The 27706-nt window shown below is 45.1% G+C and overlaps 2 long non-coding RNA genes across 2 annotated transcripts in view; one reads left to right on the plus strand and one right to left on the minus strand.

Moving 5' to 3' along the window:
• Positions 1-27706, minus strand: part of LOC121155871 — a 166236-nt gene that overhangs the window by 96341 nt on the left and 42189 nt on the right. The gene's annotated exons all lie outside the window — the stretch shown is intronic.
• On the plus strand, positions 14674-27050 carry LOC121155872. The gene is made up of 4 exons (XR_005883767.1): positions 14674-14729; positions 20476-20615; positions 23181-23279; positions 26827-27050. It is a non-coding gene; the product is annotated as an uncharacterized LOC121155872 (long non-coding RNA).

Genomic DNA, 27706 nt, shown 5'->3' on the forward strand with positions numbered 1-27706 from the left:
GATACACAGTGTTAATGGCACTCACAGGTGATCTTTCTTGAGGATAAGCATTTATTATTATTTGTCACCTCCCACTAGACTGAGTGCAAAACCATGCTTATTTGGTTCGGTTTCCTCACATATACGAGCAGGTGTAGAATATGAGGAGCATTCAATAATGTTTCTTTGCAATGAGTTCATTAAAAAAACAAATGAGTTCAGGTTTCCCAAAACTCTGTGTGAGTTCTCACACAAGGGAGTTACTAAGGAAGGAACTTTGGAAGAAAGGGAGTAAGAGGAGAAGGACAGATGAGGAGATTCTGAGAACAGAGGCGGTGTCAGTGCAAGACTGGCCTCAGCTTGAGAGCCCTGAGGGTGAAGTTTGCTCCCCAACATGGTGCTTCTTTGGGCCCCTCCATCAGACATTGGCTGCAAGTGGACCCAAAAGGAAGAGGGCTCCTGAGAACTGTGGGCAACTCCACATGGCAGGGCAGCCCTGTGAGCCAGCAACCAACACTCGGGGCACTGAGCCACAAGTGCACCAAAGCATCCACCACAAATGGCAATGCACACTGGGTCGGGCTGCAACAGACTTCTTAAGTCACTTTCCCATCGGAGAGGCTAAGCAGCTTGGGATTTTTATAAGAAACCAGCCAGAAGAGAAGTGGATTTCTTTCATCCTGCAGAACTGTTTTGTCAGAGCTGTTTTATCAGACATGACACAAGCTGACAGTGATTAGCCTGCCTCCCTGGGGAGTCTGGGTCAGTGTCTCTCCTCTAGCTTAAAGCACCTGCTGGCCTGGCTCTAGTACCCCAGGGGCTCCCAAGTAGCCAATTTCTCCCTAGGTCTTCTCTTATCTGGAAAAAATATGGACCTCTCTGGCTCCCTCTCCCTCCCAGGCCTGCAGGTGCTCCACTCAGTGTTGGCCTGGCAGCCTCCACTGAAGAATGTCACTCTGGCCAGAGGCCCGGCCACAGACAAAAGCCCTTTTGGAGCTAAGCCTACACTCTCTGGCTGACAGGACCCTGCCTGCCTCCTAGGCTACCAGCGAGGGAAGATGGCTAAATTCATTCCCCTTGAGCTGACGGTTGCCACAGTTCTTGGCTCTAGAACAAATAGCTAACTGTCCTTACACATAGGAGGGAAGGAAGATGAGACACCCTGTTTGTTGTCCCTGGGACCAGAGGCAGGGAGGCCTGCAGACCCGAGCAGCAGGGATGGAGAGGGGCAGCTCCACACCCAAAACAAGGACAAAGCCCTGAGTCCTGAACGAACTTTTACAGCCAGCTCCGACTCCAACCGTGGCTTGGAACCAGATGGACTTCATATTGAATGACCAGCTCTGCTGTTTCCCAACAGTGCACCCCCCCCTATGTAAGTTTATTCTGTGAGTCTCAGTTTTCACAGCTTTTAAACAGAATAGTATTTCCCCTGTACTTGCTTAGTTTGAAGATTTCATGAGATGATAGAGCATCAAGGACTTTCTCATCCAAAGTGCCTTCAAGTGCCTCCTTAACCCACTGCACACCCATGGCTCAGTGGGGATGCCCCACATTTAACCCTCTGGATATCTTGCAAGCATGCCCTCATGCCTGCACAGGTGAGACCACTCAGGTGGCTGTTCCCTTCCTCTCAGTCACTTTGTGATTCTGATTTTTTTGAACCCCCTGCCTGGGATGCTTTTGGACAGCCATCAGCAGTGGTCTCGCAGAGACAGCCATGGAAAGGTATGGTGTTGGAGTGGCTGTGTGATGCATGCTAAGATGGTCTTCGGTGGCTGTTTGTCTTCTAAACTGCTGCTAACAGCTCTCCATGTTCCCCGACCTTGTTTTGCCTCCCCTAAGGAAAGAGGCTTAAAGATCCATCTTGTCATTTGTACATAAAAGGATGGACACCCAGGAAATGCTTCTGAAACCTGGAAGCTGCCAGGACAGCCCACAAAGACAGACAACATGGCCTTGCCTTTCCTGCCAGCACCTGTTTCCCTGCCTCTCACTCTGTTGTTCCCTTTCCCCTCCAACCTGGATTAGTAGTGGCCCCTACACACTGAATGCCCATCTACCTTTGACCTTCTGTTGTAAATATAAGCCAGGGAAGATCAAGCTGTAGTGCATTAGAGTGGCCTCCAGTTCAGCAAATGGTGTCTGTACAGAAAGAGGAAAGTGTAAACAAAAATACACAAAGGGGCAATGACACAGAGACAGAAGTGGAGATGAGAGCTCCGTGGCTACAAACCACAGAGCAGCAAAGATTGGTAGCAACCATCAGAAGCAAGGAACAGCTGAGGGGGGCGTGGAAGGCTACTCCCTGGAGCCTGCAGAGAACACATCCCTGCCGACCCCTTGCTTCTGACTTCAGGCCTCAGAGACTGTGAGAGAATAAATCACTGCCACTTTAAGCAGTAGCACTTGGTTAAAATAGCCATCCTCGGAGCCTGGAGTCCTCCTGCTCCCTCTTTCCCTTAGTAAAGGACGAAGAGCCCTACAGTCATACTAATTCACACCATCACATTGGCATTTGTAGCCAGGGCTCCAGTCTGCATTTAAAAAGTGATTTACAGTGAGGGTAAGAAAGTTGAAACGGGGCTGAGCAGCCTCATTACTGGGATTGAGAGCTATCTCCACCACTCACCCAAAGAAAGTGCCATCCCTCCACTGGGTACCTGCAAGAACCAAGGCTCAAAGAGGCATCAGCCAGCAGGCCAGTGCTGTGTGGGTTCTGAATTTGCAGGAGACCCAGGGCCAGGCTTCTGCTTTCGCTACTTCATCACTGATCACATGACCTTAGGCCAACCAATCATTTAACCTCTCTGTGCCAGAGCTGTCTCGTCTGTAGACCAGAGATGTTAACAAAAATCCATCTCAGAACTGGCAGTTCCTAAGTACATTCATGGAGAGTGCTACCAAGGAAGTTGTCATTACCTGAGTCCTGTCACCATTATCCACAGTCAGCAGGTAGTAAAGGCCAGAGGCTGCGTTTGAACATAGGCCTGTCTGGCTCCCCTGCACGTCTTGGTTCCATGAGTTCATGCTGGAGAAAGAGCCATGAAGTCCCAACTCCCAGCTCCATCCACCTGACTTCCTGTCACCAAACAAACTCAGGTTCATGGTCATCTTGGTAATAATCACCGTAACTGAAGATTTCCTGTGCTAATCCACCCTCGGGAAACTTCAGGAACACAATTGATCCCCCACCCACCCCTTGGGAGAGGGTATGGACAAGTAGTTATGAGCTCAGCTTTGAGGACACAAGGTCCTGTGTTGAAATCCCTACTTTGTCAGTTCCCAGCCATGGGAACATGGATGGAGCTTACCATCCTGAGTCTCCTTTCCCATTTCTTGTAAAATGAGAATGCTCACTGGCCCCACATCACTAAGTAGAGTGAGAGAATAAACAGGAAACCTGTAAAGCATCCGGAGGAAGGACCTGGTGCTCCTTGGATAATGGTGGTGATGAACATGAACATTATCCCCACTCAGAGGTTGAAACAAGGGAGGCAGAACCACCACCAAATGCCTGGGCACGCCACCCCCACCCCCCAGACCATGTGGTCTTCCCATTGCTGGGACTTCAGCTCTTTGAGTCCACTTACAAATTCCCGATGCAAACGAATTTGCAAACTGCTTCACTTTCATTTCCTTGGGAAACAGTGTTAAAATTCAGTCTGGGAAAAACTTCCCCATGGATGCATAAAGATCTCCTTGGAGCAGGTTGACCCTCAAACCAGCATCTCCAGTCAACATGGCCTTGTTCTTTGAGACACAAAAATGACTACAGCTCTTTGTTCAGTGTCTTTTGGCTGACTTTCAGTTCATGAGGAAGTGTCTGTCTCACAGCCAATTTGAATTCGTGTTTGCAAGTAAAATTGCAGGGGACAGTGGATCAGGTGTCTGAGAGCTGGAATGTGGTGGGTCCTCTGTCATCTGCTTACAGGAACCTGACCTAATGTCTGTCTGGTGAGGTACCAATTTCAAAGCTCTAGCTTGTTGGGTTTGCTATTGTATTCCAAATTCATAACAGCACTGTGAAACTCACCTTGTCCTCCTTACTTTTTAATTTTCCCATTTAATAGATAAGAGAAGCAGTTAAGAGCTTGAGTGATGAGCTAGGTCAAGAGCACCTAGCTGGTTGGGAAGTTGAACCCGGATTTTACTTAAGAAGCTTTACTTCAACAATTTTGTGAGCATCTACAACATGTCAGGAATTCTATATGAAACACTGGGGTTACAAAGATGCATAAGGCAGAGCAGCCTGGAAAGCGCACAGTGTAGTTAATATGCACTGTACTATGCATGTACAGAAGAGGTTCACCACTCCCTCCTGCTTCAAACCTTTTTCTACACATTCTCAACAGGCTTCTTCCTCCCCTACCCAAGCCAAAAATAAGCAACCCCAATACTCTGGGGCAGGCATTTGGCCTAGCAGTTAAGACACCACATGCTGTTCAGAATGCCTAGGTTTCATGACCACCTCTGGCTTCTAATTCTAGTTCCCTACTAATGCAGACCCTGGGAAGTAGCGGCAATGGCTCAAGTAACTGGGCTCCTGTCACCCACATGGGAGACTTGGATGGAGTTCTTAACTCCTGTCTTCAACCTCAGCCAAATCCAGTCCTGGTCAGCATGGATCTCTAGGTATGAGCCAACAGAACAGCTCAAAGTCAATCTTTCTCTCGCTCTCTCTTTGCCAAATAAATAAACTAATATTTTTGTCAAAGTTCTGCTCTTATCAAAGTACCAATAATCTCAGGTTGCCAAATTCAAGTGTCAAGGCTTCATTTTCATTGACTCAAGTTCTCAGAAACAACAACACAGTGGAGTTTTCTCTTCCTCTCATAGCTCTTTTCTGAGCTGTAGACAACATTAAATGTTGAATTTTTCTTTACAGAATCTCAATATCTTACATGGTCTCTTTTGCTGAAACTTACTTTTAAAAAAAGAGGAGACATTATTTTATTTACTTGATAGGCAGAGTTAGAGAAATAGAAATCTTTCATTTGCTGTTTTACTCTCCAAATGGGTACAACAGCCAAAGCCAGGAGCCAAGAATTTCTTCTGAATATCCCACATTGTTATAAGAACCCAAGGACCTAGGCCATCTTCTGCTGCCTTCCCAGGCATGTTAGCAGGGAGCTGGTTTGGAAATTGAGCAGTTGGGTTTCAAACCAGTGCTTCTTTGGGATGTCAGTGTCATATGCAAGTGCTTCACCCTGTATACCACAGTGCCAGCCCTGAGACTTGACTCTTGCTCTCACCAGTTTGTAAAAGCGGAAGGACCCTGGGCTCAGTCTTGGGCTCCCATCTCTTGTCTTGGCTGTCTTCTGGGCCTATGACTACAAGCACCATCCATACTTATCTCCAGCCCCAAGCTCTCTCCTGAGCTGAGGCTCATGGATCCATTCATCACCCAATTTACCATAAGTAAAACTAGCCTACCTCCTCACACAAAACTCTGTGTTTCCTTCCCTAAAGCGGTTCCTTCATTGCTTCCCCATTTCAGTAGCATCACCATTCACTCAGACACTCAGGTCCTGAATAGCCAGCCTTGGTTCCTCTCCATCCTCACACAGCACATCCAATACATTGTCAAGTCCTGATGGCACAGCATCCAAATTATGCCTTGAGTCCACTTACCTTTCATTTCCACTGCCACAACCCTGGTCCAAACCATCACTGTTTCTTTGAGCCTAACCGAATGCCTCTAGTACATCCCTCTATACTAGGAGGATGCACTAGGGGTGCACCTCGTCTCATAATGCAGCCAAGATGGGATCTTTTAAAAAACGTAAACAAAGTCACATCCTTCCTCCTCTTAAAACCTTCCACTGGCTTTCCCCACAAAATCCCAACTCCTTCGCCCAGCCGTTTTGTGATCTCGCTTGCCTCTCCGATCTCACTGTCCCACAACCCTCACCCTGTGGCCCTTGTGATGGTTCAGTGAGGCTGCCCTGGACTCCTGCCCTTGCTCCTCCCACTGCTTGGAATATTCTCCCCAACATCTTTGTAGGGCTGGATTATGATCATTCTTTTAGGTCTCCGTCCCACTGTTGTCTCCTCAGCATGGTATTCCCTAAGTCACCATTTACTTTCTTTGGCAGATTTATTACCATCTGCAATTCATCTCTTTCATGCAGCCTAGACCATGAGCCCTTGGCATATGTGGCTGGAACATGTGCTGAGGTAAAGCCCACACCCTGGCTCTGGCACTCGGAGCCCCCTCCACTTACGGAAAAGAAAAACACAGCCCTAGACAGGTTTAGAAACTTGTTAATGGCCATGAAGGAAAAGATCTGGGTTTTAAGAGTAAGACAATCAAAGGAGAGTTACTTTATGTTGGGTGATCAGCGAGGAGGACATCCTAGGGAAGCATGGTTAGATGAGACCTGAAGAATGGGACTAGCCTCAATAAAAAGAGTTGGGGGAAAAGCATTTCAGGCAGAGGAGATGGAATATACTAAGAGAACATACAAATACAAAGTGATAAAGACAGACACATGTACCTTTCTCTGTCATTTTAAAAATGGGTTCATGGAATTTAAAACTTCACTTACCATATCATAAACATCTTTTCATGTCCTTAAATCATCTCCAGTTTTTGCTTATTGTGCCTGCTCTCATGAACAATGAGGCATGGGGCCGGCAGCATGGCCTAGTGGCTAAAGTCCTTGCCTTGAACATGCCTGGATCCCATATGGCCGCCGGTTCTAATCCTAGCAGCTCCACTTCCCATCCAGCTCCCTGCTTGTGGCCTGGGAAAGCAGTCGAGGACGGCCCAAAACTTTAGGACCCTGTACCCGTGTGGGATACCCAGAAGAAGTTCCTGGATCCTGGCTTCGGATTGGCATAGCATCGGCCGTTGCGCTCACTTGGGGAGTGAATCATCGGATGGAAGATCTTCCTCTCTGTCTCTCCTCCTCTCTGGATATCTGACTTTTCAATAAATAAATAAATCTAAGAGAAAAAAATGAACAATGAGGCATGACTATTTTGTCTGAAAAGGTATCCAAATACATGACAATGGTTAAAGCAAGTAAACAAAGTGCTGAATGCCAAAATGACAGAGCAAGTGATGGTGGAAGTATAAACTACTACAAGTTGTGGAAACTCTTCAGCAGAAGCTACTCTAGCCAAGCATACTCTTGTTCTGTGACTTTGTAGTTCCACTAGACATGTATTCAGCAGAGGGGTAGGAGTGAATGTGTCCATCAAAAATCAAGTACAACAAAATTAATAGCACCATTTGTCATAGCAAAATCTAAAACAGAAACAAATGAAATACGCATCAATGATAGAGAAAATCTTAGAGCAGTCACAAAATGGGATTTATGCAATTAGAATTATATGTGTAGGAGTCCCTCAACTATGATGTAAAGCTGAAGAAACAAGACACAAATTGCATCCATGGTGTTAGAGGTGAGATCAAGGGCGGGGACAAAAGGAGCACTCTTGCAGGCCAGCTGACCGGCTTCTTGGTCTAAGCGTTGGCTATGAGGCTGCAGCAATTCACGGAGCTGAACACTTAGGATTCTTGTACTTTTCTGCATTGTGAAATATTCATGAGTATTTCAACAGGAAAATTCCTAAGCATGAATTTTCTATGAAAGAAAATTTGATGTTACTGGCAAATATCAGTTGCATTATATTCTCATAAGAGATGTAAAAGCCCTACCAGAGAATATATAGGGTCCAGAGAGACCCAAAGATTTTAACCAAATGTGATCAAGTCGACTAAGATCAAACTGGATGAAGATGGGTCCTTTAGACAATAATTAGCATCTTTGTGTGGAGAAGCAGGTTTGGAGAGAACTGACACCAGGAAGAAGGTCATGTGACACAGAGACAGCCAGAGTAGAGTAAGGCAGCTACCAAGCAACCATGTATAAGAGTACCTGCGACCACCAGGAGCTGTAAGAGAAGCACAGGTTAGATTTTCTTTCAGGCTCTACAGAAAGCAACAACCAGGTCAATACTTGAACTACTGACCTGGCCTCCTAAACCATGAAACAGTGCATTGTTGTGGGTTTTAGCCACCCAGTTTGTTATAATTTGTTATGACAGCCCTATGAAAGTGATTCTGAGAAGGATTACTTTTTGATCCCCGTTCAACCTTTGGGTGGAAGTAAGAGACTGTTCCCAAGGGATGATTATAGTTGGATCATTTTTACTGCTTTCTGGTTTTCAAGCAAACCTAGGTCATCTCCCAACTTTCCTCTGCAAATGACTCAATCAACCAGTTCTGCGCAGATCAGTCCTAAGCAAGGTGATTAAGTAGTTAGGGAAAGGAAGGAGGAAGTGAACAGAGAGAAGAAATGGGCCACAATTTCCAGACATCACCAGGCCCCATTCTTCTCAACTATTAATGTTTCACCAGAATTCTAATATCTCCATTCTCATTGTATGAATGACTAAGGTTGGCATTTTAAATATTTGAAAATGGAGGTGGCATTTAGCACGGTGTTTAAAACACCGTTTGGGATCCTACAGATCTTGTGTTGGAGTAATATTTCAAGTCTCTGCTTTGCTTATGAGCCAGCTTCCTGCTAATGCACAGCAGGGGGTGGTTCCGTAGTTGGGTCCCTGCCACCCACATGGGAGACCCAGAGGTCCAGGCTTCTAACTTCAGTCTGGGGCAGCCTTGATCATTGCAAGCCTTTGGAGAGTAAAACAGAAGATGGAACAAATCTCTCACCAAATTCCATCCTCACTGTCCCATCTTTGTTGTAAAAAAAATGAACAAATGAGACTAGGAAATAGAGAGAAGCAAATAAGTAGAAAAAGCAGAGAAAAACCTAGAAAATAGAGAAAAGCAAAAAATGCCCCCAGACAACCATCAGCGGAGATGGTTGGGGTATTTGGGATATTGCCTGCCAGATATTTTTAAGTGAGGGTGTTATACACTTACAAGAAAAATATCACCCTTTCCCAATCGCCCGTCTTTTCTTCCTCTTTCTGAGAAATACACAATTCAGAACACACTCCTGAGACCTACCCTACCGCCCACACATGCACATTTCTGCTTTGTTTTCCACCCAGTCCTCGCCCTAGGCCCCTTCCTGCAGCCAACCCATTCTTTCATACACAGCCTGTGCTCTCAGCAGTCTGGAGTTCACACGGGAAGACTTAAACTACAGCACAGACATTAGAGAGAGCAGAGTGTTTCCAAAGAATGCGTTGGTATGACTGGTATTGCTCCAGAAAACAGCTGCTGTGCTTTCTTCTTTAGACTTTACATGTTTCGAATTGAGTTAAAGCATGTATTCCTCAAGATATGATGATGGTCCTCACTGCTACACCAAGCACTTGCTTTGGACTGCTTCTGCCCGCTCCTAAACCCCGCTTCCCCTGCTCATCCTGTTAATCACCTTCATGGGTTTGATGCATGTCCTACAACACAGGGCTAGGCATACTCTTTTTTTTAAGATTTATTAATTTTTATTGGAAAGGCAGATTTACAGAGAGAAGGAGATACAGAGGGAGATCTTATATCTGTTAGTTCATTCTCCATTTGGTCCCAGTGGCCAGAGCTGGGTTAATCCAAAGCAAGGAGCTTCTTGTAGGTCTCCCACGTGGGTGAGCCCAAGGCTTTGAGCCACCCTTTACTGCTTTTCCAGGCCACAAGTCCAGAGCTGGTGGGAAGTAGAGCAGCCTGGAGAATAATCAACACCCATATGGGATGACAGCTCTTGCAGTTGTGCCATCCCTCAGGCCCCTAGGCATATTCTAGAGCCACTCTCTGATGCAGCCCAGTGCCGGGTCCCCTGGAAGATTATCCACATTGTGCATGTCAGTGGACTTGTTGGCTCCTCTGCCCTCTGGCTGGGTTAGGCCAATGGAAGGCAGAAGATCAAGGAGGTGGATGTGTGTAGGCCTACCCTCTTCCTGCTTGGAACTTGACAGCCAAAAACATGGACAGCTGGCCCTTCACATTCACAAGGACCACTTCATCTGTTTCTACCAATTATAGATCCAAAGCACTATGGGAAAATGTTGCAAAAATAACGGAACTCCTAATACACGTGACCCATGAGCTCTTTGAAGATCCACAGTATCCTCCAGCTTGTTGCTTCTACCCCTCCCAGGAAGGCTCTGCCTGCAAGAGTCTTCAAATTTCTACTGTCCTCTACAGTGCCACAATAGATCCAAAAGTTTACAAACTGCTTAACTCAGTTTTTTTTCAAGTTATTTTCCAGCCCTCTCATCTGAACTTGGGCCAAGTGTAGTCAATTCAAGTTTAAAGCATGTTGCATATATATGCCTCAAGTCCATGTTCTTCATTTAAACACACTGACCTCAAGGTCCTTTTGAAATGTATTTTTCTCACTTTCCTCCTACAACCACAAGTGATATAATAAACTAAATGGCAAGGATCACAGCTGATCATTTGTCAAACCTTCATTTGCGCTTAGCTCTCCCCCACACTGAGTATGAGCCCTAGCTCACTCCACAGCATTTGGAGCCAGCTTGGGCTGCTCTTCAAAAGCTGATTATTAAACTTTCAAACATTTTGCAAGCCAATTGCTAAACACAGCAATTATGAAAAACTAACTTATATAAACTTCCAATTAAATTATATTAAAAACAACTGTAATAAAAAAAAAACTCACTAGTTCCTAATTACTTTACTTCCCTTAACTACTGTCAAGGCTCAGGTACTGTCTGTTTTATCTGCATGCTGAAAGTACCACATCATGGTACACATCTCATTTCAATTCCAGTCATTGATGTTGCATCAGGGGATAGCATCAGTGTGCAGTACATTCAGTAGTAGCTTGCTACACTGAAATTCCTTCTGGAAGCACCAATTCAAATCCTGACTGTTCATCTGTGAACTAGCTCCCTGCCCATACACGTGGAAAAGCAGCAGAAGATGGGTCAAAACTTGGATCCCCTAGCACTCATGTGGGAGGACCAAATGAAGTTCCAGACTCCTAGCATCAGCTGGGCCCAGCCCCAGCCATTTCATGCGGTTATTGAAAGAACAGACATCATGTATTACTGCATCTGATTGGTCAAGCTTGGATCCTGCGGCTGCCCTTCAGCTCAACTGAAGAGTCCAGTATAACTTCTGGGCATGCACACCCACTTCACAGGACAGGGAGACAGTGCTGGAATGGAATTTGGACTGCAGACACCCAGAGGGTGTGGACAGCCTGCTCACCAGGTGCCCAGCTAAGGAGACCCCTCAGATGTCTATTTGGTGAATAGTAGCAATCACTCTGCTAGTTCTTAGAATGGACAACACACATACTGGCTTTGTATAATAAATGTTCCGTGCATGCTATTAGCATTGTCACCCTCCTAGATGACATAGCTGAGGAACAGAAGGTGAGGAAACTTGTCCAATATCAGCAGAATTCTCCCACAGTATTTACAGGGCTTTGGTTCCAGGATCCCTGTAAATAGTACCATCCAGACACCCACGTCCCTTATAGAAATGGTAGAGTATTAACGTGCAAGCACTTTATCTGTAAATTATTCAGAATTCCCAATAGTGTGTAAATTCTGTATAAACAGCTGTGCTGCATTGTTTAGGGAATAACGGCAAGAACAAACGTCTATCCAAGCTTGGCAAACATGCAATCTTTGCAAAAATAGTTTCATCCTCTTGTTCAGTGGATCCATAGGTGAAGAGCCCAAGCTGCAGGGGGTTGATGGGAACTTATGAGGAGCAAGGCAGTACCTCTCCTGCTCCCTGCTCTGCCTGCATGAACAGCTACATCAACCAGCCTCTTCGGCTGCTGAGGTCCACTCTGAAAAACAATGCCTTGGAGAGCTTTATAAACTCGATCTTTAATGAAAAATGATCATTTCTGCTCTGCTGCTGTGCTGTTCTTTGTGCTGGAACCAATGCAGTGACTTGGATATAAAGGCAGATAAGGGACCTGCTACAGGTCAGCCTGCCCTACCAGCCCTCCTCCCACATTCCCACCAGGGAGAGTCATCTATGGCCTTAAGCCATGTCTCCAGGAGAATTCCAGTAAACCCCAAACAAAGGACTTAAAAAGGCAGTAAAGCTTTTATTAGACCAATAGTTTGTTATCTCTCATGAGAGCTTGGAGGCAGGTAAGTCTTGTGTCTCTTCAGGAAGTGTGGGGGAGGCCGAGGCAGATTGGAAGGTAGGGCCAGCCACAGAGTGGCAGGGGAGGAAGGAACCTCCCTAGCAGGTGGCATCCAATGCCAGCTGGGTCCGCTTGCATTCTGAGTCATCAGATTGCCCAGGAAGGAGCTTCTCATAGTCAAATGAGAAAGCCAGGACCCAGACCTGCCCAGGGCCAGCTGCTTTCCTCTTTCCTGGCTCACTAGGTTCCCTCTGTCAAAGCTTCCACCTCTTCAAAGTTCCAGGAAGGTGTCCCCTGCCTGTGACAGGCACCAGAGAGTCACCCCGTGATGCCAAAGAAAACACAGCAGACACACAAACCCAGACATCACTCTTGTCTCTGTTCCTTCTGGAAGCTCTGTCGTTAAGAACTGTCCTTCCTCAGTGTCACTGGACCCCTCTGCTGGGGGCACAAGGCCTCCCTGGTTTTCTACCACTTGGACATGCTGTCCTCTCCAGACCAACAGCAGCCACAGCTTCCCCAGCACATCGTCTGTCAAGAATGACACTCCACGTCTTCCGTCTTGTCTTCACCTCTAGCTTATCGGTCTCTGGAGGATTCTCCCAGCAGCCTTCACAGTGCCACCTGGGGAGGCTTTTGTGATTCCACTGCCACATTCTTATTCTCTCCTCCTCAGGAGCTGGTGGTAACCACAAGGAGAGCCTTCATATACGGAGCCCATCACGTGTGTCAGGCACTGGACACCATTTCTTATGCCAACCATGGCAGGAAGTGACTCAGGGCTAGCAGCACACTAGGAAGGGTGAGCATTGGCTCAAGGTTCAAGTGCATACTTGTTTTCCTTCAAATCCCATACTATCTCCCCATCAGTTCAACTTCCATTCTCTCATTTTTAGTGTAAATAATCTCCTATTTCAAAACTGAGGGAATGGCATTTTGGCTTGCGAGTAAAGCTACTGCCTATGATGCCAGCATTCCATATGGACACTGGTTCAAGTCCCAGATGTTCCACTTCCAATCCAGCTGCCTGTTAATGTGCCTTGGAAAGCAGCAGAAGATGATCCAAGTCCTTGGGCCGCTGCATCCACGTGGAAGACCCGAAAGAAGCTCCTGACTCCAGGCTTTGGTTTGGTCCAGCCCCGTCTATAGCAACCATTTGGGGCGTGAACTGGCAGATAAAAGAGCTTTCTCCATTTCTCTCTTACTCTGCCTTTCAAATACATAAAATAAATCCTTAAAGAAAAAAAGAGCATTGAGGCCTCTGGGTATGGCCCTCCTCAGCTTCCTGTATACATCTGTAAAGCACCTGTGTGACATGCATCTCACTCCCACCTTCCCAACCAGCTCCTCAGGAAGCCCAACATGTCCACAGCCATCTATAAGGTAGAGACTGGTGTTATACCCATTTCACAGATGAGGAACAGACTCAGAGATACTACAAAATAGTGGCAGAATGAGACTCCAACCTAGTGTCCTTCCACGAGAGGAGCACACTTGTTCATTCTTGCTACTTTTAGACTAGAGATTCCCAAAGTATGGTTTCCACGCCAGCAACATCGGCATCACCTGGGAACATACTACAAGTGCTAATTATTAACTCTAGGGCTGGAGTCCAGCACTCTGAGTTGTGGCAAGCTCTGCAGGCGATCCTGGTATAGGTGAAGATTTGAGAATCAGTGCTCTATTCAGGGGGCAGTTTCCGAGAGCACAGGAACAGCTGTTCATTGATGTCTGTGGCCGCTGCCAGGCTAGGACGCCTCAGTGGTGACAGTCTGTGGCACATACCAAAATACCTACTGTTTGACCATTTCTACCAGAAGGCTGGAGACCTCCGTTCAAGTGTGTCACCAAATCCTTCGGATATATCTTCTAAGTATGTTTCCATACCCCCATCACAGCCTTTCTCATGGTTTCTAACTTAGACTAATGAGGTAAACTCCTCGTTACAGTCTCTCTGTCTGCAGTCTTGGTCCTCTCAGTTCCACATCCAACACAGCTACATTCCCCACAAGGATTCTACCTTGTCACGCCTCTTCTTAAAACCCTCTTAGCTTCAAAACCTTAGGACTTGAGCAATGCACAGAGTTCTTCATGACACAGTGCCTGCCCTGCTGTCCAAAGAGCTGCTGCTAGTTCATGATTCACCCATGACCTTTTCACCCCTATGCCTTTGCAGGAAATGTTCTCCTGACCCCTCTCATGTGGCAAACTACTCATTCTGCAAGATCCAGCCCAGATGTCATCCACGAAGCTCCAGAATTCATCACGTCCCCTTCTCCCTGGTTTCCTCTCATTTGTTCCCTTTAACTTAATGCTGTGTATGCAGATTACTGGCCCTATCCCACCTCATTAGCTGTGACGTGAGACAGGCAAACAGTTTTTTACCTGACTTGGCATCTCCAGCACCCAGGACAAGCCTGGCCCATAACCCCTCAGTAAATGTTCACTGAACCGGCCAGAGGCTCTCTCTTAGTCACCCCGGTGCCCTGGCAGTGCGCCCTCACTCACCGGCTGCAGCTTGCAGACAGCAGTCACTGCCGATGTGGCCCTGTGCCTTTCAGGTCAAGGACTGTGCTCTGTGTGTTTATGGTCCTCCACAGCAAACAACACAGAGCCTTGTACACAGTGGGCACCTGGAAGGTTATGAAAGCTCCAAGGAATCATTTGGCTCTTTGTGAGTTATTCTTTTAGGTGAGCTTTATTTTTAATCACTTTGGGATTTTGAAGCTAAAATATACTCATTGTAGAAACTTTGCATAGAAAGCAGGTAAAATCACCTACAATCTTTCAGTCTATATATGTTGTGCAAGACCTTGAAGAATGGGTGGAGGGGCTGTATGGGGCTTCACTTGTGAGTCTGAATTCCACAGTTCCATAGTTCTCCAGGAGGTTGTTTATTAGGAAATCTGCTTTGGCAGCAACTTTTTCACAAACACTAGAAATCAATAATGAAACTTTCCTGAACTCTAAAGTTTAACTCTTCTGTTACCTCTATGATCTTCCTTTAGAAGAGAAGCAAGCAGACTCCCTCAGAGACCTTACGGCTAAGAAACACAAGGATCCAAGCCTCCTTCCTAAGCATCTGCCAGCCCCAGGGACCCCAGGCCTTGCTTCCTGGTAAAGGATATTTGTTTTCCTGGGGCAGGCATGAAGGATGTGCCCAGTGAGCTCAGGTCAATACAGGATGAAATACCTGGGGGTACATGGGGAAGGAGACCTCACCCCGCCACTTGAAGGCAGAGAGGCAGTTGGAGGGTGTGGGAAGGACAGAGTCCGCACAAGCGCCAGAAGCTTGATTTTGGTGCAGGAGAACACCTGATGTTGACCATGCTGAGACTAGAGGCTTGTGATGGCACCATCAGCCTTCATGATCCACCACCAGCGTGGAAGCACTGAAAACACTAGAGGGGTGTGACAGGTGGACACCCAAGTGACAGAGATCCAGGGAGCCCAGCTTAGGCTTTACTGACAGCCAGAGTCAGCCTGACGCAGCACCCGGGTCCAGGGAGTGGCAATCCCCACCCCCTGAACAGGAGTGTCTCAGAAGAAATGTAAGGGATGGAAGAGTGGGGTAGAACGTTGGCTTCTGGTGGCAGCCTTATCTTAAAGGAAAAGTACATGGGAGCAGAGGTATAGATGTCCTTCCCCAACTTCCAAACTTGTTAGCCAGATAATTCACTCCTCCCTGGGAAAGCGTGAGCACAGGACAGAAAGGAAGCCAGCAGCGTTCCATGCACTGATGGTCCTCCCCAAGCACACAAAGAAAAGAGAAAGGAAGTTCCACATGAGAAGTCTGTAAGGAGAATATGAACATACCCATTTTAAGATGTGGAAATGAGAGGAATGAAATAAGAGCACAATGTCATTCAGCTAGCAGATGATAGAGCAGATTTTTCTGAATTGAAATTAATTTTTCTACATTGGTGTTATGGTTCCGTCTGAGAATCCCTGCCAATAATGAAGGTTTGCACCTCGGCCGGAATATCAAAGTGTAGTATGCACAGCGATGCAGAAGGACACCTGATTAAAGGATTTCAGAATGGGGAAGATGGCTCTGGTTTCTTTCAAGGAGGATATTGATGGGCAGGTAGAGTTGCCAGGACACAGGCTGTTTGTTTTCCTTTCATCTCACAGTGCATCAGAAGAATGAGCCCAGATACCCATTGCCCTTCTCTGTGTTAATTTCTTGGTATTAGTTTGTTTTGGTCTCACCATAAATTATCTGGGGCAAGTTTCTTACCCTTTCCGGGTTTATGTATCTTCATCTGTAAGTGTGATGATGATGAAGACTAAACTAGATGAAAGTGGTTGGTCACAACCCAACTCAATTATTTTCCCTGCCATCACTTCTTGATTTTGAGTCATTTTTCATTACGTGTTCATCTCCATGGGCCTCTCTGACTTTGACATTGCCAGTGGCTCAACACCCACTCCAGATCCCTTGTTTAAAGTGTTATCTCCTGTTCTTGCACAAGCATACTTTCATCTCTCATAGGAGCAGAGACAAGAGGCTGTCCTGATCTAAGGCTGGCTGCTCTACACAGTGAGGCACGTTTGTGTTCAGAAGAACAGGCAGAGTCAGTATGGGGTCAAGTCCCAAGGAGGGGATAGATCTGAGTGCCCTCCATTCCCGCACTGCGACCCATGGGTTGTCCTGTCCCTGGATTCAAGGATAAGGTGTCTGCCCTTAGAGCCAGGGGTGCTGGGTGGAGAGCTTTTGACCTTCTTTAGGGATTCGGCAGTGATCCCAGAGGGTCTTGAACTTGGTTGGATTCTCCAGGTTTCTAGATGGCTCCTTGATCTTTCAAAATGACCTCCAGCGTCAAGTGGACCTTCTAAGATGGCTTTCCCTGTACGTTAGCTTCTCTTCTGTCTTTCCCTCCCACCTCAGACCCTCACCCCTTCCCTGGCCAGGCCTTATTCACCTTGATGCAAGTACTAAGTTTGTTTCATTTTTGTATCTCTTGCTTATCAACTTCACATTCAATTCTTCCCATTCTCACTAGCAGTTTCCTTAGCATATAAAAAATGTTCATTCAGTATGTAATGCGTGATTAAAACCATAATAAGATTAGAAGGTTTGAATTCATGCTGAACTCAAAGAAGTCTTACATCCTGGCCATCCTGGCTAGCTCTGCCAGTATTCATATAGTCATAATAAATAATAATGAGGCTAATAAATTAATCATAGCTAATTCTATGTTTCACCTTTGACATTGTGGATACATATGAAGGTCCTGGCAGCCATTTGCTACTTGGCCTGAGACTTACAATCACCCTTAAAGTGATTTTTGCAGGAAGAATCCGATGCTTAGAGGTTTTCATTCACTTGCTCAGGATTCTCCCGAATGCTTCCTAGGGGAGCTGAGATGTATCTCAGGCCATTTACCATCATGCTGCCTCACCTGCATTGTGGGCGGCACTGGCCAAGTCTCTTCCGAGCTAAGCTGTCCTCCTGTGAAATGGAGGCAGACAGCAGAGGAAGCAATTTCAAAGGGCCCTGTTAAACTTTTCCATGAGCCACCAAACACTAATGGCTCCTGTGGCGCAGCCTTCTCCAGTCCATAAAACCCTGACTCATCTTTCTCTGTGAGCAGATCACCTTGGAAACCAGCTTTGCCTGAAATGGCCCTGCCAGATCCCTGGAGTTGCTGCCCCAGGGAAAGCTCAGTAGGAAAAGGCAGTTCCAGGAAGAGAGCTGCCTGTGTCCATTTTCAGACCTGAGAGAGGCTGTCAGGCTTTCCTCTTTGGTTGTCTGCTTAGAGATCTAGCGGAGGTTCCACTGTCGAGTGGTTAGACAGGAAAAGCAGCCTCCTTTTGCAATCTGGGCAAGGCAGGGTCAGACACTCGCCAAAGATAGGCCTCTAGAAAGTCCTCAGATGGAGATGGGAGCCCGACCTCAACAAGCCAGTGGGCTGCATGAAGGGATATGCCATTCAACACCTCTGTGCAAATTCATTCACTCAACAAACACATAGGGCAACATCCAGAAAGGAATCTCATTATGTCAAGCTCTTAGGTCATGAGATGGTGCCTTCTTCACTTCATGAGTTCACCACAGGAGCAGGTGCAAAGAGCCAGATACACACACAGGTAAACCCCACCCAAGGCCACACATAGCTTTGAGACCCTGGATCACTGCAGAGCCTCTCTGAGCCAGAGATTCCTTGCCAGCAAAATAAGGTCAATGAGAGTCCATCGTGGCCTCATCCTCTGCAGATTCTCACAGGCTGAAGGCCACACCCTGACCCCCTATCCCTTTGCTTCACTGTGCCAACCGTGCCCCTTCCCAGAGTACCCCTTACCCATATGTGTCTCAAAATTATTCAACCCCAGCAGCTGGCAGAGTTTCAGACACATGGCAGAGCATAGATAAATATTTGCTGAATGAATAAATGCCATGATACCAAGTTCGGCCTCACCTGTTCCCTCTCTCACCATCCTCCCCTCCCTGAGCCCCACATAACTTCCCCAGACAGACCAATCTTTTCTGTCTCTCCCGAGAAATTCCAGACTTCTCATGGGCAGATGTTGAGTGACACAGAACATTAGTGTTTAGTAAACATTAGTAAAAGTGAGAAACAAGTTGGTAGGGAGAGCTATTATGGTCTTTGTTTTAATAATGACTCTGGGGTTCTAAAAAATCTCAGAAGACACTGGCAAATCACCCAGAGGGGATTTAACTTGCCCCAGCACTCAGGCCCCAGGTGGCCTCCTGTCCCAACTTGAGTCTGAGCTGTCAGGTCAGGGGTATGTTCTAAAAAGTACTGATTTCACAAATTCTGGACATACTTCTTCACCAGCTCAGACACTGGGACACATTGTTCTTCTTTCGCTGGCATATAAAATAACAGCAATGTATCTAATCACCAGTGTGTCCTTGAATTGGATGATGCCCAGTATTAGCCATAACTACAAAAAGAAGAGGCAAAAGTAGTTAAGCTCACTCTCACTGACAATCCAAGAATTGCAAATGAGATCCACAAAGGAGATCATTCTGTCATTGCAGTTGGTAAAGGTAGACAAAAAAAAAAAATGATGTGACTGGATGTAAGAGAATAGAAAACATACAAGCTCTGGTCTATAATACATGTTGAGGTGATTCGTTACTATAAATTTTTGAAAGCACATTTCAGTTTTTAACATACGCTAAAAATCTTAGTTTCCTTGTGGGAGGGTTGTCGCCTTGCAGTTAGGAGATCCACAGCTCCCATCCCCTATCAGAGTGCAGGAGTTCAATCCCCACTTGTGGCTCCTGGTGCCAGTTTCATGCCATGTGCACCCAGAATGGCAACAATGAAGGCTCAGATACATTGGGCTCCTGCCACCCACAAGGGAGACCCAGACTGAGTTACCCCTCCAGGCTTCTGCCCTGCCCATTTTGGGTATTTGAGGAATGAACCAGCAGATGGAAACTGTCTCTTTCTCTCTCAGTCTTTCCCCTTTCTCCTTCTGTCCTGCCGCGCAAACAAACCAAAAAATTTTTTTAAATATTTTTTAAAGGTTTATTTTATTTTTATTGCAAAGTCAGATATATGGAGAGGAGGAGAGACAGAGAGGAAGATCTTCTATCTGATGGTTCCCTTCCCAAGTGACTGCTACGGTTGATGCTGCGCCGGTCTGAAGCCAGGAGCCAGGAGCTTCCTCCAGGTCTCCCACACGGGTGCAGGGTCCCAAATCTTTGGGTCATCCTCAACAGCTTTCCCAGGTCACAATCAAGGAGCTGGTTGGGAAGCAGGTCTGCCAGGATTAGGACCGGCACCCATATGGGATCCTCGCATGTGCAAGCAAGGATTTTAGCCACTAGGCTACCATGCCAGGCCCTCCAACAGATTTTTTAAAGAATAAAATTTAAAATGTTTAAAAATAATATGCCAGGAGTGAGGATGGCCCAAAACCCTGCACCTGCATGGGAAACCCAGGAGAGGCTCCAAGTTCCTGGCTTTGGATTGGCTCAGCTCTGGCCGTTGCAGCCACTTGGGGAGTGAACCATCGGATGGAAGATCTTCCTCTCTGTCTCTCCTCCTGTCTGTATATCTGCCTTTCCAATAAAAATAAAAGTAAATCTAATAATAATAATAGTAATATGCCAGGGGCTGGCATTGTACCCCAGTGTGCTGAGTACCTGCAATGTCAGCATCCCACACTGGAATTCTGGTTTGAGTCCCAGTTGCTCTGCTTCCACTCCAGCTCCCTGCTAATGCACTTACGGAAGCAGAGAAAGGCAGCCCAATATTTGGGCCTCTGCCACCCATGTGGCAGACTCTGATGGAACTTTGGTCTGGACCGGCTGCAGCCATTTTAGGGAGCGAATCAATGAATGAAACATTGATCTCTCCCTTCCTCTACCCAATCACTCTGTCTTTGAAACAAATGAGTAACTATTTTAAAAATCTAAAAATGCAAATAATATGCTTTCCCTCTTACTCAATTCTAGAATTTCTGGGCATTCCACTTGTGGATTTTATCGCAGGACAAATTCCTGGTTGTCCTTGGAAATGTGTCTGCAAGCAAATTCTCAGAAGCCCTATAAACAGTGGGAAAACCTTGAAGCTACCTACATTTGACAGAAGTGGAGTCGGTATGTGAAGACAATTTATGCAGTTTAAAAAGACGGAATAATGATCAATACCACTAATAATCATTATTAATTGCAAATTACGTTTATATATGCACAGAGAAGAATCCTTTTTGAATCACTGCTGAACTCACAACACAGCTTCATTCTGATTCCTTTTCTCCTTCAAGAACATTTCTGGATTGAAAGTCACTGCAATATGTGATGTTAAGAAAGCTACAGGCAATTTTTTTTCCCCCATGATTGTACTTTAACAATTTACAAAATAATCCCAATGTTTATCTTGTGTCCTTTTTCAAATGTAGTGGTTTGAGATCATTTCTAGCTTATAGGGAAATTTCATGAATAGTACAAACAAGACCCAACGGTACTTAACACATTTCTTTTTTTGTGTGTTCTTCCTGTCACAAACACATGTTTTTGCTCTCCATCTATATTTGTGCTTGCATAATTTTCGTGAAAATTGGGAAGTAGGTTACCTATACCTTTTAACCCCTTAAAATTTCAATATGCATTTCTTAAGAACAAAAATGTTCATTCACACAGCCATAGAACCATTCACAAGGTAGTGTTGATACGATACTTCTGTCTCAATTGCAGTTCACTTGGAACCTAATCAATTGTCCCCACAAGTCCTTCGCAGGAACTTAGGCTTTCCTTGCCCAGAATCCAGTTCAGCACAGAGCATCACAGTTAGCCATCATGTCTTTTTAGCTCCTTCATCTGGAGTAGCTCATCGGCTCTTTTGTCTTTCATAACAATGGTAATTATGAAACGAAGCCAGACTGTCCATCAGTTTGGGTTGTCTGATAACTTCTCATAATTTGATCCAGGTTATGCATTTTGGGTAAAATAGTACATAAGTGATGTCATATTTTTCTCTAGGCATCACATCTAGAGCAATATAATGTCTATTTGTCCCTTGGTGGTGACATTAATTCCTATTACTTAGTTATCACTGGTGATTTTTCTACTGTCCAATATCCACTTGACCTCAAGAAACAAATACTTTGGGCCTGGCATGGTAGCCTAATGGCTAAGTCCTTGGCGTGCACACACCAGGATCCCATATGAGCACCAGTTCACATCCTGGCTGCTCCACTTCCCATCCAGCCCCCTACTTATGGCCTGGGAAAGCAGTAGAGGATGGCCCAGAGCCTTGGGACTCTACCCACTAAGAAACCTGAAAGAGGCTCCTGGTTCCTGGCTTTGGATGCATTCAGTTTCAGCAATTGTGGCCTTCTGTGGAGTGAACGGTGGACAGGGGATCTTTATGGCTCTCCTCTCTGTAAATCTGCCTTTCTAATAAAAATAAATTATTTTTTTAAAAAAGAAAAGAAACAGATACTTGGAGATCACAGACATTTCCTACTTGTTATCAGATTCTTTCCCACCTACTATCTAGAATTCATGGATGATTCTTGCTGGAATCAATTTTTCCTAACAAAATCATTCTTTCTAAGCTAATTGATGTTAAAAAAAAAAGTTTCTCCAGTATTTATTTGTTTGACATTAATGTTATTATTATCAAATAGACTTAGAGTTATTTAGTGGGTTATAATTCATGACCATCTATATCCATTTTCATACTCCATTGGTTTGGCCAGTAGGAACCCAATATGCAATACGGCTGGCTCCTGTGTTATTCTGGCATGCTCCATGATTATAGGGGGCTGAAGGGAGCGGATCCCTTTCTATCTGGACAACCTTATGTTCTAGACTTACCATGTACTTTCTACACTGCAGCCATAAAATTAGCTGTTTCTCCAAGAGAACTGATTGTTTTTCATGGATAACATTTGGAAACTAAAACCTGGGTGCACACAGACATTTCACTTTTCATTTATTGATGTGATCTATTTTTAAAAATATAACTATATAACAATTTTTAAACATACACACACACAAAACAAACTATGGGGCCAGTACTGGAATGTAGCAGGTTATACCCTGGCCTGTGACACCAGCATCCTAAATCAGAACCATGGTATGTATTCCAGCCACTCTGTTTCTTATCCTGCTCCCTGCTAATTCACCTGGGACAGCAGCAGATAATGTTCCAAGAACTTAGGTGCCTGCCACCCAAGTGGAAGACCCAGATGCAGCTCCTTGCTCCTAGCCTGACCTAGCCCACCCCTACCATTATAGCCATTTTGGGAGTGTGAATCACCTGATTAAAAAAAAAATCTGTCCCTCTACATATATGTGTGTCTGTGTGTATCATTCTGCCTTTAAAATAATTTTTTAATCCTTAAAAAATAGAAAAAAAATTAGAGCTATTTTTCAGTTACAGCCATCCCTTGGTATTCAAGCAGTATTTGGACCTAAGACCTTCCCTAACCCCCCATAGATACCAAAATCCATGGATACTCAAGTCCCCTTTAAAAAAAAAAGCATTTGCATATAAGTTCTTCACCTCCTCCTGCACACTGTAAATCATCTCTACACTGCTTATAACATCACATACAGTGTATATGCTATGTAAATAGTCATTGCATTTAGGGAATGATGTCAAAGAAAAGAGTCTGTATGTGTTCAGTTATGTTCACAATTTTCTTTTCCAGATATTTCTGAGCCAAGGGTGGTTGGATCTGCAATTATGTAACCAGCAGATCTGGAGGGCTGACTACATTCCTAAACAGGAAAAAACAATCTAGAAGATGGTGAGTTGTTACCCATGCCCTTGAGAACCTTAACTCCTTGGGCCTGTGAGAATTATTTCCATCTGCTGACTCGGTCAAATGGCAAAAGCAACAGCTCCCAGATCACAGCTCCATGCTTGGAGTGGAGAGAGGCATGTACATACATGGTCACTCACCTGGGAAGAGCTGCAACCTGGTGACTTGCAATGATGCCCCAGGCAGTAAGAATAAAAGCCAACGGACAATGTTCACCCCAGCTCACGGCAGACAGATGTGCCAGCCTCTGACCACTGAAACCAGCAGCCACCTTCTGCCTGCCTCTGAGCCTCTCTCCACACACAGCCCTCCCAGCTCTAAGGACCAAACAACTGGAAAAAGACTTGCCTCAGAGGAGTTGCACATGCTCACCTTGTTTAACTGTTTCACTTCATTGCTGATAGGGTTGCCAACACAACTGGGCCCTGTCTTTGGCCAGGAGCAATGGCTGGCACTTTTTAAATCACTTTTAGAAGGGACTCTGTGTGGCCAATGGTGGTCCCTGGGTCATGGTCCAACTGTGGCCCTGAGCAACCCCTCTGCTTTGCCTCAGACCCATGAAGCATCAAGGCCTGTGGCAGTTCCAAGGGCAGCCATCCTCAGCCTGGCAGGAGTGGAAAGGGCAGGCTGCCCCTGTCCCCAACACTGGACCTATTTCCAACTGCTTAGGCTGCAGCATGGATTGTGGACATCTTGGTTTTCACACAGCTGTAAGCTCTTACACATAGCCCCTTCACTCCCTGGCAGTATGCCTAAGCTCTCTGGAGCTGATATCATCCCTCTGTCATCAGGTATTACCTTGCCTGGCCATGAGCTCAGGAAGGCAAGGGCTGCACTATCGTGTTCTTGCAGTCTCAGCACCAAGTACAGTGTCTCACCACAGACAGAGTTCAACAGGAGGGAGCAAAGGACCAAAGGAAGAACGAAGAATGGACAGATTTGAGATGGTATGAATGCAGCTGACTGAGCCAAAAGGAGAAGAATGGGATATTGGGATTCAGCAACTTGTTCTGATAGTGGGAGATGCCGAGCTCCTCTGCTGCCAGCTTCCTGTCCCAGGCTCTGTCACATCACCTTAGTTTGGTTTGTGTTCCACAAGCGTTCTTGGCATCTGCCATGCTGTGTGTGTGCTTGCCTATTCTCAGTCTCCCTAGCCTTGCCCCCTCCTCTCAGCTGCTCCATAGCAGTGCATAGGAACTTGCTTCCTACTCAGCTCCATCCCAGCCCTGGCAAAGCCCAGGTATGTAGTAGACACTCCAGCTATTTACTGAGTGGTAAATAAGTCAGTGAGTGAACTCCTATTCCTTATAATAAGAGGTTCATTTTCTGCCTTCTAAACCTTGCTTTCACCCATCTTACACCTGCCATATTAAACTTAAGCTACATCCTTTCCTATAAGTTTCTTGAAATGATAAGTTTCTAGGACATTTTTGTTCTTCCTCTAGCTTCCTTGATTGTCTTCTGTTTTTCATCTCTTTTACAAACATTTATTGAGGGCTGCCATGGTCTTGTGGTGTCCTGGACACTAGGAACACAAACAGGACTCAGGTGTGGGGTCCTGGTGTAAAGACTGTCAGAAAGAAGGCAGGAGGGTGTACAAATGTTCTTTGTCCCTACTTAAGCCCTGTCTGCTTGACTGAAGACATCCTGTTGAGTGCTGCTGTTTAGGAGGTTGACTACATGCTAAGCCTATTACAGTATGACAGTAAATGTGGGGAGATTTAGTCCAGACTGTCCTATTCAGTGTAGAAGAACATGGTCACTTGAAATTCTTGCAACAAAGATGCTAAGACTGCTCCAGGTAAAAGACTGACCAGTCTTTGTGGCCACCTGTGCGTGAGGCACATGAAGAGAAATTGTATGCATGTTAGGGTGGCGGATGAGTCCCTCCTGTCCTTTAGAATTAAATGGAAGAATTCTATAGCAGGGATGGAGAGAACAGGAAAGGAAAAGACTAGCATTTCACTGGTAAAGAACATTTTTCCCTCATTATACATATTTTTTATAACTTTATTCAGATTACAAACTTAATATGCACTGACTACCAGGGAAGGTGGGGGTGAGATGGGGAGGGAAACAGAAAATATAAATGAGAAAAAAGCAATCTCTGGATTTTCCACAAACAAGACACACACACACACATTCATGCACACAATGGTAAACTAATGTCGTTGAGATATTCCTTATTTCCTTCCTAAGTGGGAGTTTGGTTGTGCACATGTTGTTTATGTCATTACTATCTCTTGCTTTTATCATTTGGTATGCCACAAGTATTTTTCCCATATAGTTAAAAAAATGCATCAGAAGTGGGAAAAATAAGTTACAAAGCAATAATTATAATATTATATCAGGGAAGAATACAAAATAATGTATTTTTCCACGGACATGGACATGTGGAAGGTGTTTATATAAAACTCTGAATGACTACTTTTCTTTTTTTAATACATTTTTATTTTGAATTTTTAATTATGTGGTACAATTTTGTATAGGCTGGGATTCTCCCCAAACTCCTACCCCCATTAGATTTTTCCTACTTTGTTATAATAGTGTAGTCCTTCATAAGAAATCATAATTCTATCAGTCTCTTATTTGATTGTACCCCGACATCGTTGGTACAGACGATGTCAGATAGTCCAGCATCCCATCGTCTACACATGTGAATGACTACTTTTCAAACAAAAAAACAACAAAGCGTCTATGGAAAGATGAACAAAAAAGAGACTGATGCCAGAAAATGCTGAGCTTTACCTGTAAGGCTCAATTTAAATAAAGACTGTGCAAGACTCAAGCTTTTGTGAAGTCTGCATATAATCAAAACTATTTTTAAGAATCAATCTTACGAGCCAATGCCGTGGCTCAACAGACTTTCATCAGCGGCATCCCATGCGGGCACCAGCTTGTATACTGACAGCTTCACTGCCCATCCAGTTCTCCGCTTTTGGCCTGGGATGGCTGCAGAGGATGGCCCAAGTCTATTCTAAATACTTTTCTGGTGAATGTCTTTGGGTATAAATCATTGTCTTAATCTCAGATGATTTCCTTCGAATGGATTCCTACAAGTGAAATTCTTGGATGCCGTTCATCCACTTGCACTCCTCTAAGAACCACTTGTCAGGGACTGTGCCACCACATCCTCACAAACACTCAATTCCATCAATTTTAAACTCATTTCTAATTTGGTGCTAATTTAATTTTAATTAGTGCTTCTCTATATCTAGTTTAGCTTAAATGTTTTTTTATAAATATTCTCATGAGTTATTTCCTTCCTGAGGAAAGAAATTTCTGCACAGACTTTAAGGGAAGAAGAAATATCTATAAGACAGGATGCATGAATGTAGAGCCATGCTATGTTTCTGTTTTGTTTTTGTCCTTGGGGGTTTCTTGGGAGGAAGAGACGCTAAGAGACAAGTTAGAGGAGAGCGAGGGTGACATCAACGATGAGTCAGCCTGAAGCTCATAAAGTTAATCTTCCTAAAAGGCAGCCCTGGTTATATCACTGACCTGTCACACACCTGCAATATCTCCCCATCAGCCACCAAGAGAAAATCCTCTTCAGTGGATGCCAGCCCATCTCCCAAGGACGCGTCCCATTTCTGCACATCTCTTATGTTCCAGTCAAGAGCATGTTCTTGCCTGTTCCTCAAACAGGTAGCTCAACCCTGCTCCTTCCCTGTGCTCCTGTTGCTTCTCCAACTCATGAGATACCCACCCTGCTCACCCCCACATCATGTCCACAAGGACTCCACACACTATCTCTCCTTCAGTCCTATTTCTAATTATTCTCTAAAACATGTGATTTCATTCCTTGATTGTGTCTTTGTTCCTGTAGTAAGTATTGAGGACCAAGAGGCAACCCCTGGGGTAAACATGTGCTGTTTAATTTTAGGTGGTAACTTGACTGTGCTAAGAGACAGCCAGATCACTGGTAGAAGAGTATGATCCTACTTGACAAAGTTTGTGTAAACTAGAACTAAAAGATGCACATTGCTGTATAAAATAAATGCAATTCATGTATAATTTTTCCATGATACATACTTTCCCTGAACTTCTTGGAGACTGCTCATGTTTCTAGATGTGCTTTGGGAAAGGTCTCTGGAAGAGACTAGCATTGGGATCAGTAACCCAAGTAAAGAAGATCCACCTTCACCAAAGTGAGTGGGTGTCACCCAATTCTTGGAAGGCTCAATTAAGTCAGACACACATGGAGGAAGAGCAAACTTTTTCTCTGTTGATTCTGAGACATCCATAGTCTTCCATCCTTAAACCCCAGTGCTCCTAGGTCTTGGGCCTAGGAACTTGGATTTTTATCACTGGTTTTTCTGGTTCTTAGACTTTAAACTTGGACTTGAACCATATCACCAGCTTTTACACTTTTTAAAAAAGCTTTATTATTTTTATTGGAAAGTCAGATA

This window comes from Ochotona curzoniae, unplaced genomic scaffold, assembly GCF_017591425.1.
Source record: "Ochotona curzoniae isolate NIBS_2020 unplaced genomic scaffold, NIBS_Ocur_1.0 contig_3190, whole genome shotgun sequence".
NCBI lineage: Eukaryota > Metazoa > Chordata > Mammalia > Lagomorpha > Ochotonidae > Ochotona > Ochotona curzoniae.